This window comes from Cephus cinctus, unplaced genomic scaffold, assembly GCF_000341935.2.
Source record: "Cephus cinctus unplaced genomic scaffold, Ccin1 Ccin1_scaffold0695, whole genome shotgun sequence".
Lineage (NCBI taxonomy): Eukaryota > Metazoa > Arthropoda > Insecta > Hymenoptera > Cephidae > Cephus > Cephus cinctus.
This window is the reverse complement of record NW_014333317.1, coordinates 70287-84940: the sequence shown is the minus strand read 5'-3', so window position 1 is coordinate 84940 and position 14654 is coordinate 70287. Positions and strand designations below refer to the sequence as shown.

The 14654-nt window shown below is 38.9% G+C and overlaps 1 protein-coding gene across 7 annotated transcripts in view; it reads left to right on the top strand.

Annotated features, from left to right (window-relative positions):
* Nucleotides 1–14654, top strand: part of LOC107269997 (small conductance calcium-activated potassium channel protein) — a 144030-nt gene that overhangs the window by 70268 nt on the left and 59108 nt on the right. Inside the window, exon 1 of one of the 7 annotated variants that reach the window (XM_015744556.2) lies at nucleotides 6518–6868. The exons of the other annotated variants lie outside the window; for them this stretch is intronic. The gene's annotated coding sequence lies outside the window, so the exon portion shown is untranslated. Of the gene's footprint in view, nucleotides 1–6517; nucleotides 6869–14654 lie in introns of those variants that run through there. 7 annotated transcript variants of the gene reach the window in all.

Here is a 14654-nt window from a genome sequence, read left to right as displayed (position 1 = left end):
CCCCTCAAGGCCCCAAAAAAGCAAAGCACCATCGTAGTGTTTTTTGGAACCCTTTTGAAATTTCAATACACCCAGTAGATGCACAGTGAGCACGGAGTTGATTGTTTGGAGTTTCTATGCTTAAGATTTCGTGTAGTCGCCATTGTTCTTAGCCTAGCAGGCGGATAATACAGTGATAAGGTGATAACGAATTGTAGTAAGGAAAAGTAAGAAGAAACTTGTGAACGATGAAGAAGTTGCTTTCCATTATATTTTGCTCGAATCCATGTTCGACTTAATATAGTTATTTGAAATTGTGAACAACAAAAAAATGAAAAAAAGTGGTAAAAGTAAAAAAAATTCTAATGCAATTATTAGTTTGCAGCTACTCACGAGATAGTGAATTTATTTTTATCGGTACTACTTCTTGAGAAGAAAGGTTGCATTGATCGGATATCGAATTCTTTTTGTGTATTGAAAATTGACAAAGTTGATAATAAAATGCAGCAAGCGGAAACACAAAGAAAAATGTGGTCTATGCTTTTAGGGAAAAAGTAATAAATAATGTCAAGACTGATTTTAACTGAAAATTTAAAAAGTCCATTCAATACTGAATGGCGAATTTAAAAAATTTTTTTTTTCCTAATTCAATAATCAGTTGTTTCTAATGAAATTTTGGTATCCGACAAAGAATATAAAAAGTGACGATAATATTATCATGATTTTCATAATTCAATGCTATAATGTTTAGTCTGCTGACACTTTGACCTTAATTAATAATAACATCTGACGTCTGTCAGATATTATTACTGCCACGTGTCGCGATTTACGCATCAGTTGCGTGCAGACTGGAATTCGATTGAATGAACTTAAGGAACTAATTACCAACGCTTCTGGTTTACGTGTTGACGAGGGGCGGGAAAGTTTGAAAATTTATAACAATTTCACGACTGACAGGTACATTCATTCAAGAAACTTCTACTTACGCCGTTTAGATTCAAAAAAAAATATTTATTTGATTTTTGAAAATTTGTTATCACCTTAAATATATATATCAGCATCTTCCCGGTGACGTGTAGAATTCCAAATCGATTGAGTAATAATCCAGCCAAGAATCGCTGACTAGTCACCTCCCAGACACAATGGAAGGTGCACGTGGTCCATTCTGCGAAAGCTGAACTGATTGGAGTATTGATAATAAGATTTATATTTTTCCCAAAGGACCTTTACTGGATCCGATGTACAACAGGGATGTCCCAGAGATAATTTAATCCGCTTACCACCCCCTCGACTTCCACGGTATAAATTACGAAATAAGATTAAAATTTGATACCAATAAAATAATATTTTATTCCACCCCTATTGCAGAGGGGATAAAAAATGGTCCATACGCGGGATAATCCCTTCGTAAAATATATAGTAATCAGGATATCAACTCGTGATGCTATGGTGGTTCCGGTGAGTGGGAACCCCCTATCCCCAATTTTGCGTAAGGGTAGCCAATCATCGCGCTCGGAAAAGGGCGCTTGAATCTGCTCCACTATCGTTCTATCTTTCTTCCGATCGCTCCGATCGAAAAGGATAGACGACACGGTAGTCGCCGGAGCAATGTTTCGAAACGCAACCAATCAAGGATCGGCAGGACACGTTGCTAGCGCCGCATCCTGGGAACTAATTTTCGACGCACCTGAAATTCAAGCAGGAATCGTCACTCGTCGTTGCATCGTCAGTGCGTGCAGAAGTGATAAAGTAATTAGTAGCATAAGTCACTACCGGTCAGAGTTCAAGGTTCAGTCTTGGACAGGTCGTCCACGTGTCAGCGCAAACTACCGGTCCAGCCTAGCATCCGGTAAGATGAAAAATACTGAAATATGAAACTGATATTTTTTTTTCATAAATATACAAAAATATATTTTTGAGATTTTGCAAATCCTGATTTTTATTGATAAAAATTGTATCATTGAAATTAGTGTATTTTTTGTTGAAAATCATTTTTTTTAATCTTTTCTTATAACTTTGCAATTCGATCGTTATCTTTGTTCGTATTGATTCCCTTGAGCCTGCAGTCAAATTTGACTGTCTAAACAGCCAGATAAGCATATTGCTGAGTCGGTGGGAAAGAGTGAAAAGTTTAATTCTTGAATTCGCGTAATATTCACTGAATCGCATCTAGACTCATTCCAATGCACATTCGTAAGTTTTAGCCAGCTCTGAAAAAAAAAAATTTTTTACCTTTGCAAGAAAACTTGCAACCCCCGATACCCAGAAGGTTGTTTGAAAGTTGTCGAAGATATTTATAAATCATCTTAAACATCCTGAAATCTTCTTTGCTTCCTCTTATCCTTCTTTTTCAGTGATTCGAAATTATTTTCTCAAATTTCTGCCAATTTCGGTCGGCTTATGTATAAGCCGTCGTTTCCATAGAAACCACTTGCGACAAGGATCGGCGAGGGATTCACCGTTGTGAAAAGAGCCTTAAGATAATATCTTAAGATAATTAATGAAATCATCACCTGCTTATCTGACGACATTATATTTCAATTCGTTCGATTAGCGTAGTCATATTAAATCCACGTTTTAAACGTGCCCTAATTACCTGTCAAAATATATTTTTATCCTTTCGCTGACAGTTTTCATTGAATCGAAGAAAAAAGGGCAGATAAAATGGACTATTTGACAATAACAGATACCGGGCGGGACGAAGCTGCCAGCGACAAGGCGAAACAGACGATCGAGAAGGAATCTTCGTCCTGCGTCAAATTTCCGTTTTCGTAACGACTTGAATAATGCTGCCAACCAACTGGTAGTGACAGAAGCGTCGCCCAGCAATTCTATGACAACGAAGACGCTTGGCAATTCCACGCGGAATTGCGCAATAAATAAAATCCCTCGAACTCGGTAAACTACGTTGAAGGAGTCTCTGTCGCTACCGGAAAAACCGGACGAGTCCGTTGATACCGATAGCAGAGTTTTTAGTGTTGCTTACACTGTGCACCCCCTGCGAAAAAAACTGACGAAGTGTTTAACGTTGCATAAAAAAAATATTGTCTAGAATACAAAGTTGCCACCGGGTATAACGTAGGGGTAGTATTTGAGGTATCGCGCAATTTTATGGATTCCGGGTAAATAGCAGGAATACCATAACGCTAATATTTGAAATTGTGGAATCCTCTTGAAAAATCGTCCCCCGTAAGTAGCCGGTGATACTTTTTGATCGAGTGTCGAAAGTGCGTCGAGGGGTAGTTGCACGGTGAGTACAAGGGTGGTAAAGAAATAAGATGAGACAGGTTAGGGATGAGCGAGGGTGAGCATTGTTGGTGGGATATTTAGTTCTTTTTATACGTGGGTGAGTGGAGGGGATAAAAGCATGGGATTAGGGGCGAAGGAGATCAGGGAGTGAGGGGTGGTTCGGTCGAGTGGAAGGGGGTAGGGGTGAGGTTCCGATACAAAGCAGTATGGGCAGTAGCGATGATAATAGAAATAGTGGGGATGATCTTGAGAGGGTGGGGATCGTGGTGGGGGAAGGTGGTTGCTAAGTGGGGCGGAAGGGTAGATCATGGAAGGGATGATGGGGGTATTGGGACCGACGCAGTCCTGTCGGAAGCGTCGCGGCGTGCGGACGTCTTCATCGAAGCTCGGCGCTCAGTTGTCTCCGCTGTACATCCTTGAATATAATAATAATAGTAGGCAGATATCACGTCACTTTTCATCCCTTAATTATTATTATCGTATCCGTCCCATGTAATTCTGTCAAATTTAGGGGCGGAAATTCCTACCCACAAAATTCCTAGCCAAAAAATTTCGCGTCATGTGCGTTCACCCTTGTGAGGACTGACTGTGAAGCCGCACAGGTTTAGCTTTTATCTCGTGGACCCGCAAACTCAGCATCCCTTAAAGATTACTCTTACACGTGGCGGAATGTGATCGTCCGGCCATGGTGAGATCCTTATCTACGCGCATCCCTTAGATAATAGCAGAAACCCTTATTTTTCTCATCGTTCGCAAAAAAACCGACCCATTAAGCTCAGCCACCCTCTCGTCCTTCATTTTCATCCCTCGAGGAAACTCGGCCTGTCGACGACCATCAACTTGACAGTTTATATCGTGATCCGAAAATTTCCAAGTTTTATAACCGCCTGACGAGTTGCACGGTACTTTCTTTTTTTTTCTTTTCCTTCACGAGGGAGAATTTCCAAATTTAGAAATTTTTAAGCTGTGGAATTTCGATTTTACCAAAAATTTTGAACATCATCGATCTTTTGTGGCTTCTGATAGGAGATTATTTGGCGCGATACAGACACTGTGTTTCGGTTGTTCTTTTTTCGATTGAAGTATTAGTAGTAGTATTATCCTCGCTTTGATCAATTTTTGGAATTAATTTACTTTGATTTCAGAAAGACGTCATTGTCAGTCATTTATAAATTGGATCGTTGAAAGATTACGTAATTAACTTTTTTTTTTTTTTGGTTATAACTTCACAGTGGTCCCGTTTCATGTCCGCAAAGATAATTACAAATTTTGACATTTTATTTCAAATTGTTCATAAAATGAAAATTCAACTCTCTCTTATATCTCTGAGATTCCACGTGCAATCTGAAGGAAAAAGACTTTTTACAGAAAATCAAAGAAATTATTTTTTACGCCATTAAACTGGTGTATCGATTGTTCAATATACCCAGTGTTCCGGAATGTCTGATTCATTTCCCCCTAAAAAAAAAAAATCTTGAATTCTTTATCGTCGCTCCGATAGGAATCTATATTGGTACCGTAACCTTGACCATCACTTTGCGACGCTTAGCGTCGCGACGCTCCGGGAAATGCGTTCGAACAATCGTCTACAGTACTACCTAATAAAATAAATCCACGCGCAATTCCAGGCATCAGCAATTCCAAACATTCTCACCCGAAGCGCAAGACTGTGAAACGTTTCCATTATCGATCGATATAATTTCAATATAAAATCGATGCAATTCCAAATTCGCACAGAAGCGTGGAACCGTGCATAATTGCTCTATTCTGGAATTTCATTCGTATAAATATCTGCCGGGTGTACGGAATGTGGAATTTCCACGTCAAATTCTTCCCCTCCAATCCCCTTTTTCGAATCAGCTTAAATGCCTACAGAATATTTGATAAACTCACGTACTTTTTACCCCTTTTGTAATATAGGAACGTTTCATATAAAATTAGTTTCGTCACGCAGAATTTCGATATCTCAAGGTCATCCTGATACTATCCTCTCTATATATATATTCTATTTCCAATGGACTATCGATAGCTAATTAGGTAATGAAATCTCTTAGCGTATCGATTCAGGCCAATGGGGAACACGTGCGACGCGACCCAAATGCATCCGGCCGAGTGATGTATATATTCATATATAAATTGTGTAATCTCCCTGAAAATTTGAATTTATTTAATTAAATATTTATAAATTCCCCTCCCTTAAACGCGACTTATAAATGCCATCCACCCTTAATAGAATGATCAATGTTTACATACAAGTAATATCTGTTGACGTAAGGCTGTTTTTCATTTTACACATTTTCAAAAAAAAAAATTTATATACCCTCTATATCTGTACTCCTCGTCCCTTGGTATTTATTTTATTCGTCTCTGTCAAATAATCGTTTTTAATCGCTAGCGGTCCGATAGGCGTGTCACGTGGGTACACGAATGACAGCGAAATACGTGAAACTAGTGTTGACATATGAACACGTGGCTGAGCTTATTGCGTCAAAAGGGATTAGACGGGAAAAAATTTCTCCCGACAATTCGCTAAGACGATTATGGAAATGCATAGGGATAATAGGATGCGGAGATAGCGTCCCGGTGCCAGGTCGACGTTAAGTACAGCGTCGCGTTTAAATGAAAAAGATAAACAGTTACTGTTTCTAGTGTCTGGGGCAGATTTGGTAAAAGAGATTTCCTTACTCGGACAATTAAGGGAAGGGCACATTTTGTTTTTAACACGACCAGACGCCAATTCCTATTAGATGGCGGAAGTGATAAAGGATTTTATAAAGAATAATCGGAAACAACGAAAAGTAATGAAATTAAGTGAATGACTAATGACGATGATGAGGTAAATTCGTGGGAATTGTTTGTGATGATATTCGTGATCCTATCTGTGTAGCACATATGCGTTTAGAATGCACATTCTCGTGGGACGTATTTACGAAAAAAGGATTGTTAAAAAATTAGTGTAAACTGAAAATTCGTAATAAGCGGTTGCAATCATGTGCGACGATTATCATGCGCTGTGATATGTGGTGGGCATATGTGGAATTTCGCGCATACGAACGCAATTGTTCGCGTACGCGTATTCGCATGAGACTTCGTATTAATTAAAGCGTAGGGATTATTGTGCAAAATTTTTTGCACCTGTCATGTAACGAGTCGCGCGTGTATATATATACAGTTTAAAAAACCGGACAATGTGTTTGTCGTAGATTTATAAAAAAATGTATAAAATTGGGATTAAATAATTAAATGAGAAAATACGTGAAGAAATTTATATAAACGTGGATTTTCTCGCTGTTGCATATTAAATATAAGTTGAATGAGATATATATATATATATATATATATAAAATTTAAAATTGTATAAATTGTTAAATGCGTTATAAATCGAAGTTTAAACGAATAATATTTAAAGGGTACATAAATAAATTTAAAAGAAGTGCGTACTCGTAGAATAAAAAACATGTGTGTCCAAGAGGTGCATCCTGCTAAATTATGCGCCGCGGTGCAATTGGGCGCAGGCGATGCATCCGCCGAAGTGCATTGCAGTGAAAAAGTGCATAAGCGCCAGTGTTTCAACATGACCAGAAACGACACTTCGGATCTCACCTGAAAAGAGACAACAGTTGAAAATGTTGCCCACGAGGTATATATATATATGTCTACATTAATTTAACAAAATTGCAGTTGAGAAGAAAAAGTGCAATATGCATTTTCGGATAAATTTTATTATTCTTTCAAACCGTTGAAACTTACCTATTTGTATAGACTTAATGGATGTACTTTTTTTAATTCTTATAAAAAATTGCATTGCAAAGGATCTTTTCAGCAAAATTCCTTTTATTATATTGGTACCTGTGGCTGCTGCACTTTGGCCACAGATCATTCAATGAAATCGCGTGACTCTGATTGAGTGATAAAATAATTAAGCGATAGCCAAAACTTGTTATTTGGATGATAACAGTGCTGGGCACTGGTTGATAATGATTGATTGATTTATCTCGTCCTATCGGCTCCTTATCACGTTATCTTTTTTTTTCCACCACTTGCATTTCCGATCAACATTAAGAAGGACGTAGTAGGTAAAAGACGGTTCTTCGATAATGGGATAATTGAGCTCTCAAGATCCACTTTGGGTTTATTGATTTTTTAAGGATCGTATCAAAAATTTTGTTTTTCTTATTTTCCAAAATTTATGCAGATAAATTCTTTTCTCGTTTTTATCCATTCTCTTATTGTAATCTACCGACAGACAGTAGTGGCTGTATAAATTATTCCACGGCCGGATATTGCACTTAGGGGAATTTGAGTGGCAGAATACGAATGTAGGGTTTCAGAATTTTAAGGTTCGCCAAGTAGTTTTCACGTAGCGACGCTATAACCCAGTCTATATCGTATTCGTGAAAACTGCCTCATAATCGTGCATTATTGAGTCGAATGAGAAGATTCGAGATTACTTTTCAACCGGCGATTCTGGAGTAGAATTTGTTTGGTTTGAGCATTTTTTTTGACCTATCACGTTTACATGAGAACAACATGAATTTTGCAAAATCTAATCGCGCCTTCCCGACGAAAAATTCATTCGGTCGATATGATTCACTTGGGAAATACAGTCCTGTGTAAGAAATTTTATCAGTCCTCGTATTAAACGACCCGCGGAATAAGGCGAATTTGCAAATTGGCGAAAAAAAATTTTTCCGAATATTAGCACAGCAATTTGATTGGTGCTCGTGACTAATAAATTTTAATGCAATTTCTTATACTCATAAATCTCAGTCTCTGCTGGTAGCAACGGTGCAACAAATTGTCGAGTGCACTTGAATAAGTGACACTTAGGCGAATGCAACTGCAATTTCATTCGACTCAATTATTCCTTTCATAACGTCGACAAAGCGCGGGATTTCGAGTGTTGGTACGACTGTGCGATATATGTATATACGGTCGGTTGGCAAATCGTATATCAAGAATCTACTATAGTTTTTCAATTTTCCTCCACTTTATTCGTCAGGCAAATAAATCGTACAGGTGTTTAGCGGGTACTGAGTGTATCTGTATATCTCGAGTGCATCCTCTATCTCGGCTTATGAAGGATGTAATTGTTATGCACCGACAGATTTATCGAGCTCGATTGATAAAATGAAAAATAACGTTAAAAATAAAACTGAATTTTCGCGCTCGTATGCATTCGATTTTCACTTCGATTTTTTTATTATCGAGTTACTGAATTATTTTAACGAATTATAATGACGAGCAAATCGAATATAATTGAGAGAACTTTAATATGACTTAATTTACGTATTTCACGGCATTGCTACTACTTTGATATTCGAGTGTCTCTCCTGACGCGATGCTCAATAAGAAAATTCAATTTCACGTAAACTCTGGAAATTACATAATATTTCTTAAATTGCGACAAGACCTTATAAATTTTTTTCAATGTCCTCTTAAAATTCCTAACACAGATTGTGGATACGCAAAAACCCATGACCATTGATACAAACGATTTTGGACTTCCGGTCGATAGACCCACTTCCTGTCCGCTACGTTTTTCTCCCAGAGAAGCATAAAATCGCTCGATTTCCTGCTGGAGGTTTGTGGACATTGCGAAACACGATACGAATCAATACGACGTATATTGTGTGTATATATATATATACCTTAAACGTTATATAGATATAGATACACTTTATTATCAGCATTTGATTATATATATTGTGTTTCGATTCACGGTCACAAGGCGACTCCGACTACCGATACAAATAACGTTCTCGATCTCTGGTTCCCTCCGGGTCACCATCCTGCTCGGAAGCTGCGCTCGCGGGTTGATTCGTATAGTTATGCCAGTGCTCTCGGAAGATTTCGTTATTGTTTAGTTGAGGTCGCGTTTAGTTGAATCGCTAAGGAACGCTCTCGATTTGGTTTAAAGGGACGACTCGAGGGAAAGGGAAGAGTTATCGGCTATAAGGGTCTCGACCAATCAGATGATCAGAATTATTAGTTCTCGAATTTGGCTACTTTGTCAAAGCAGTCTGTCTCGGGGCACCGGCCGAGGTGTCACGAACTGCCTCGCGCTCCCGGGCTGTTTGTTTATACTTTTTCTAGCTGTGTTTAGATACGGTATAGAAAGTTCTCACTCGTGTAGTTGTCGCGTTACTCTCGCGATATCCAGAAAATTCTATAAATTTTCTGTGCGTTTTCCGGAAGCGCAGTGTCGTGCCCTATTGCAGTGCCCCCCGAGTGTCTCCTGGATGCCGTTCTCGGCCTTGACGGATCAGCCGCACCAGCTCCGGTGAGCACTCCCAATTCATTAATTGGTGAAGGGCTTTCGATTTTACAGCTCCGATTCCTTCTTTTACGTTCTCGATCCGTTGATCTCTGTATCTCGCACTATTTGCCTGACTCCTTTGCGCTTACTCCGACCTAGTAGCCTGAGCGGCCGCGCATTTCCGTAACCGTTCGCTCCCGCTCGTGCGTCCAGTTGCGTTTGCTGATTTTACGCGACCCCAAAAATAAAAAATAAAAGTTATCGCCTCTTCTGATGTGTTCCGTCAGAGCTCTCGTTTCGGTGGAGTTGGGCCCGTTCCATCCCAACTCCCAAGTCATACCGGCTCGTAAATTCCCGGTGGAAAAAGAATCGGCTGGCGCCCGCCTGGCTTGCGGCTGCATGAGCGAAGGGTGGACGGCCGAAGGTAACGTAGGTTGGTTCTCGTTCGTTCTCGAATTTGATAAAAATTCTGATATATTTCGTTCAATGAAAATTGAAAATTGAAAATTCCGACAATTCCATGATAACGGGTTGGGCGTGGGGGCGGAGAGGAGCGAGTGAGACTGTTTAGCAATACTCAACTAGACTTCCGACAGGCGAAAGAATCGAACTTCCGGCAAATCAACGAAGCTCCACTCACTCCGACCTAACCTAGCTGAACTTGACCTGGAGAAATTGAAGGTCTCGCAGGGTAGCAATTTAATTCAGCAAGCTGCCCTCACATCTTTATTAATGCAGCAGACGCAGATTAACGCGTAGAGCTCCGTGAACGTGTCGTATCTTCGTGTAGCCGCGTCACCCAAACGTGAAGAAGAATAGTCAGCCGCAGATAGCTGAGCGTCTGGAAGATGCGATTTCACTGTCACTTGACTCGTTTGTCGCGGAAAAACAAAAGCTAATTAACTCCTTTGCGCTGGATTCTCATGTTTTTTTTTTTTAATTTTCTTTATTCGCGCTTCATACCACATGTCAAATTACACATGCATATATGTATGTTCAGCTCATATCATTGTCACTGTCCTTAACGTTTCTTTTTTTCAAGTTTTCGTCGAGCTTCAGCAAGCTCGTTAGGGCATTCGAAGTGAATATTGTTTGCTCGAGCTTCATTGTTTTTGTTTGTTGCACCTTGTTTCTCTCTTGCTTTCTTCTCTCTGACAATCGCAATTACATTGTATATCCTATTGTCCCGAGAGACAATTCTCCGTCTCACAGTTATACAGGGTGATCCTCAAAAAACTACCTGCCCTAGGTTAGGCCCCCTTTAATTTGATTCCGAAGAACCCTCTTATACGAATATTGACGAATTGGTGAATTTTTTCAAATTTCACCTGGTGCATTTATACATTTTTGAAATTTTAAAAAATACCATCGGACTAGAAATTATTACCGATGCAAGGTGCGAAAACGAAAAAATTGTTGCTGGGACTGTACAAGCGGTAAATTATAGTCGGACCCCAAGCGTCGCGACGATTAACTTTCGCTGCGCCGCGTACGCGACAATTTTCCGTAGGATTTCGAAAAAATAAAAAAAAAAAGCTTGCACGTATACACGCAGTTACACCGCTACCTCACGTGAGGGATGAAGGAGCGCGAAATCTCACGGTTCTACGGTCACGTTTTCCAGGATTTATTGAATTTTCCAAAGGCTTTCCATATATCCGTATATACATATATATCTATATCAGCTGTGTTTATTGGCTGGTATATCCGTCTATCCGACTACGTTGCCTGCCTGTTCGCCTAACTACAAGACCCACCTAACCTATCGTACAGGAGATCGGTTGTTCAGCGGAGGCTTAGCCGCGCGCGATTTGTTAACGTGGAAACGCGGCGATCGATATTGCATCGCGCGAAAGCATAAACAGTCGCTCGTTTAAATGTAGCGTCGGATAAGACAGTAGTTTGTGTCTTGTCGTTATTTCGTTTTTTGCTCTTGGGCGTCTCTTTGCTTGTTTTTTTCCCAACATTTTATTAAATTGCGCTCTTCCATTCCACCGCCGTAGTTTTAGTAGGTTTCTTTTGTCTCCGCGGCGCCACCAGTACGCCAACCGTCTAGGAAAACGAGTGTAGCGAGCTCTGAGTTGCATTTTCAAAAATGGATATTTTTATTCCTACACCTTTTGCAGGGACGATACAAAGGGATATTGTATTGTATGAATTATGTGCAAGAAGTTAGACTGTACCAGGGCCGTATAACTTTGGTAGCTATATACATATTTCAGTAGGTACGACCACCTTAAAAGCTCTCAGGGTCTATAGAAATTTATGTTTCCGGCAAATTTCTTGGACGCTTCTATTTTTACCTCTTTGCTTTAATAAATATTGATGACGTGTTCATGACTTTTCTTTCTTTTTTTTTTTTTACCCAATGGAATTCTGTAGTTGGAATATACACCGTGATCTACGTAATATCGTTGTCTTTGTTTGGGGCGATTTTTTCGAACAGTTTGTTCACCTGAGTCACTTTTACACTGTACAAATACTTGTTTCTTGTACTATTGTTTTCTTTGTTGAGGATAAATCAGATGACGCGCACTTCGCGATACATGTCTCTCTAACAATAAAACGGACTTGCCCTATTGCCGCATAGTACTTGGAGTGCACTGTAGAGGCGCTGCTGATTGCCAGACGTGAAAATAAAGAATAGTCGTAGAAAGAAAGATAAAAGTTTACCGAAGATATATACTGGGGATGAGGGTATAAGGTGGTGGAGTTATATAGTACGTAGTGCTATACTTCGCCTATGGCTACGGCGGGAGGAAACGAGGCGGACGAGAGATTTGGTGAAAATACGTGAAACGTTGCCAAAGTAAAGAGAGAAGGAAAGACGAAGGAGAAAAAGACAAATGGAGTCTGACGAACATAAAGAAATTACCAACTTGCTGACAGTAGTGGCGCACGAGCTTTTCCTCGGCTTCGATTCCAATTGGTAAAATGGACCAGTTGCCAAAAACTCTCTTTAACGTCCATACAAATCGCTTATCTGCATTAGGGATGCACTTGGAATTGCATTGAAATTATTTTATGCAATTTCATCAATAAATCTTTTGTCGCTCCGTGTACATTGTTTTCTATACGTATCACATGTGGTAAGTCTATGAAAGATTTTACATAATTTTTTTTTTTCTCAATTCCGAAACTCTTTCGTACTTTGCCAAACGAAAGCTTTATTTTAGTTTGTCAAATTTTTTAAAAATTTTATTTCTTCTCTCTTTCTTCCACTTGTATATTTTCTACGCTTATTTCTCGATATTACATTATTTTCTCGAAGTCACATGTGGATGGCCAATAGAAGTTACATACTTTATGAATAGAAAATTCCAATGGGACGTAAGGATTCCCTATCGTCATGGGGGCTGGAATAAGTTTTCATGAATATAGAAGAGGCGGACGGGTAAGAGGGAGTGGAGTGGTGGTAGGGAGCGGTTAGGGGGGCGAAGGGGGGGGGAGGGACTGAAGAAGAAAAAAACACATGAAACGAAAGGAGTTTGAATCCTTAGGTCAAAGTTACGTAAGACTTTAAGCCGATCGATACGTGTCCGAGTTAGCTTTTTTTTTTTTAAACTTTGGAATTAATAGGGAATTTGGATTTTTCAATTTGTACTCGAGCAACGGATACTACATTGTCTATCTGTATCGCAAATCGAAAATCGTCTCCTTCGCAGAAACTCCGTTATCCTATCGGATCCTGCAATTTTCGAAAATGGGAAATAATCAACTTGCTCGTATGTAATTTTACCGAATTATGTAGAGAAAGACGTAATTTTTTTGAACGCTTATGTTTTTTTATACTAATTTTGCTAAGAAAAAAATTTTCAAAAGTCCATCCACACTTTTCAACGAATTTTTGGCAATTTTTCATTCGGTCCAATTAAAAGGTGTTACGTGTCTCCGTTGTTCCGGAAATGCCAGTTGGCTCGACTCCAATAAGACGGGATCATTAAGAATTGTATAGCAATTAAGTAAACTGTCAACCTCAATATACTGAAGCACCACTATTTTAAAATTATAGGCATTAACTTGCATTGTTTCTGCCGGATCATTACTTTCTCAGTGGAATAGTACTAAACAATTGTGTACAACTGTTGTACCATTTCGCCCAGCTGTACACGCATATAGTTATTGTGGGGCGTCTGACGCATCTCGATCTTTTTCCCCTATTGGGATTAAGGTTGGTTCTGAACACACATTTTTTCAGCTTCTCCCTTTCCAATTGGTCCTTGACGTTTTTTCTTAAAAACGACAAACACGTCATTCATGGGATACCAATTGACCAATTTCCAGTTGACAAATATTCATGGAGGCACCATAGTCAGATATCCTTTCGTATCCATTTCCAGACGTATCATGAAATATCGACAATCGGAATTTCATTTATTTGTGGTTATGTAATTTTCAAGAAATTTTTTTGTTTTTAAATAACGTCCAACCTTAGTTCAGTCAATTTTATAAAATTTTTGATTTAACCTAAAATGAATTTTTTTTTCAAGTCCCATAGTATTATATTATAAGATAGAACTACGTGTTTCAATGACTGTAATGAGGATCCGTGTCACATTGTAATATTCTAATGAATTTAAGCCGCGTTATTATTTAATTAGATTCCGCGACGAAGCACGTTGCTAGAAACTGCTGCTCCAAAGCTAAACAGTAAAGTCCAACGGAATCACGCAATTCCAGTATAGGCGACATCAACACGCGTCCTCTATGTCGTTGCCTTCTACGCACAGGATAACAAGCCCGAAAATTGTTATATTATTATTACATAAAAAATGACGTAACGCAATGTAAAAAAAAAGACAACAAATTTATTGTAAATTCGTGTACACGTATTGCTATCTAAATTCCGTGCGATTCCGGTATCACGTTGTACATAGGTGAACGTGAAAACGGCAGCGGAGACAATTGCAGGGAATGTTGAAAGTGCATAGAGATTATGGTAAATCAATGCAGGTCAGGTTAGGAATTGCATTAGAATGCAGTGTCGAATGCCAGAATATTGGAACGCGTAACGTAAAGTGCATGTATGATAGGAAATTGGTACTTGACGCCAAGTACAATAATCCTTTGATTCCGAAATTGTATTGGAGTGTGTATACAGGTATATATATATATATATATATATATATATATATATATATATATATATATATATATATATATATAT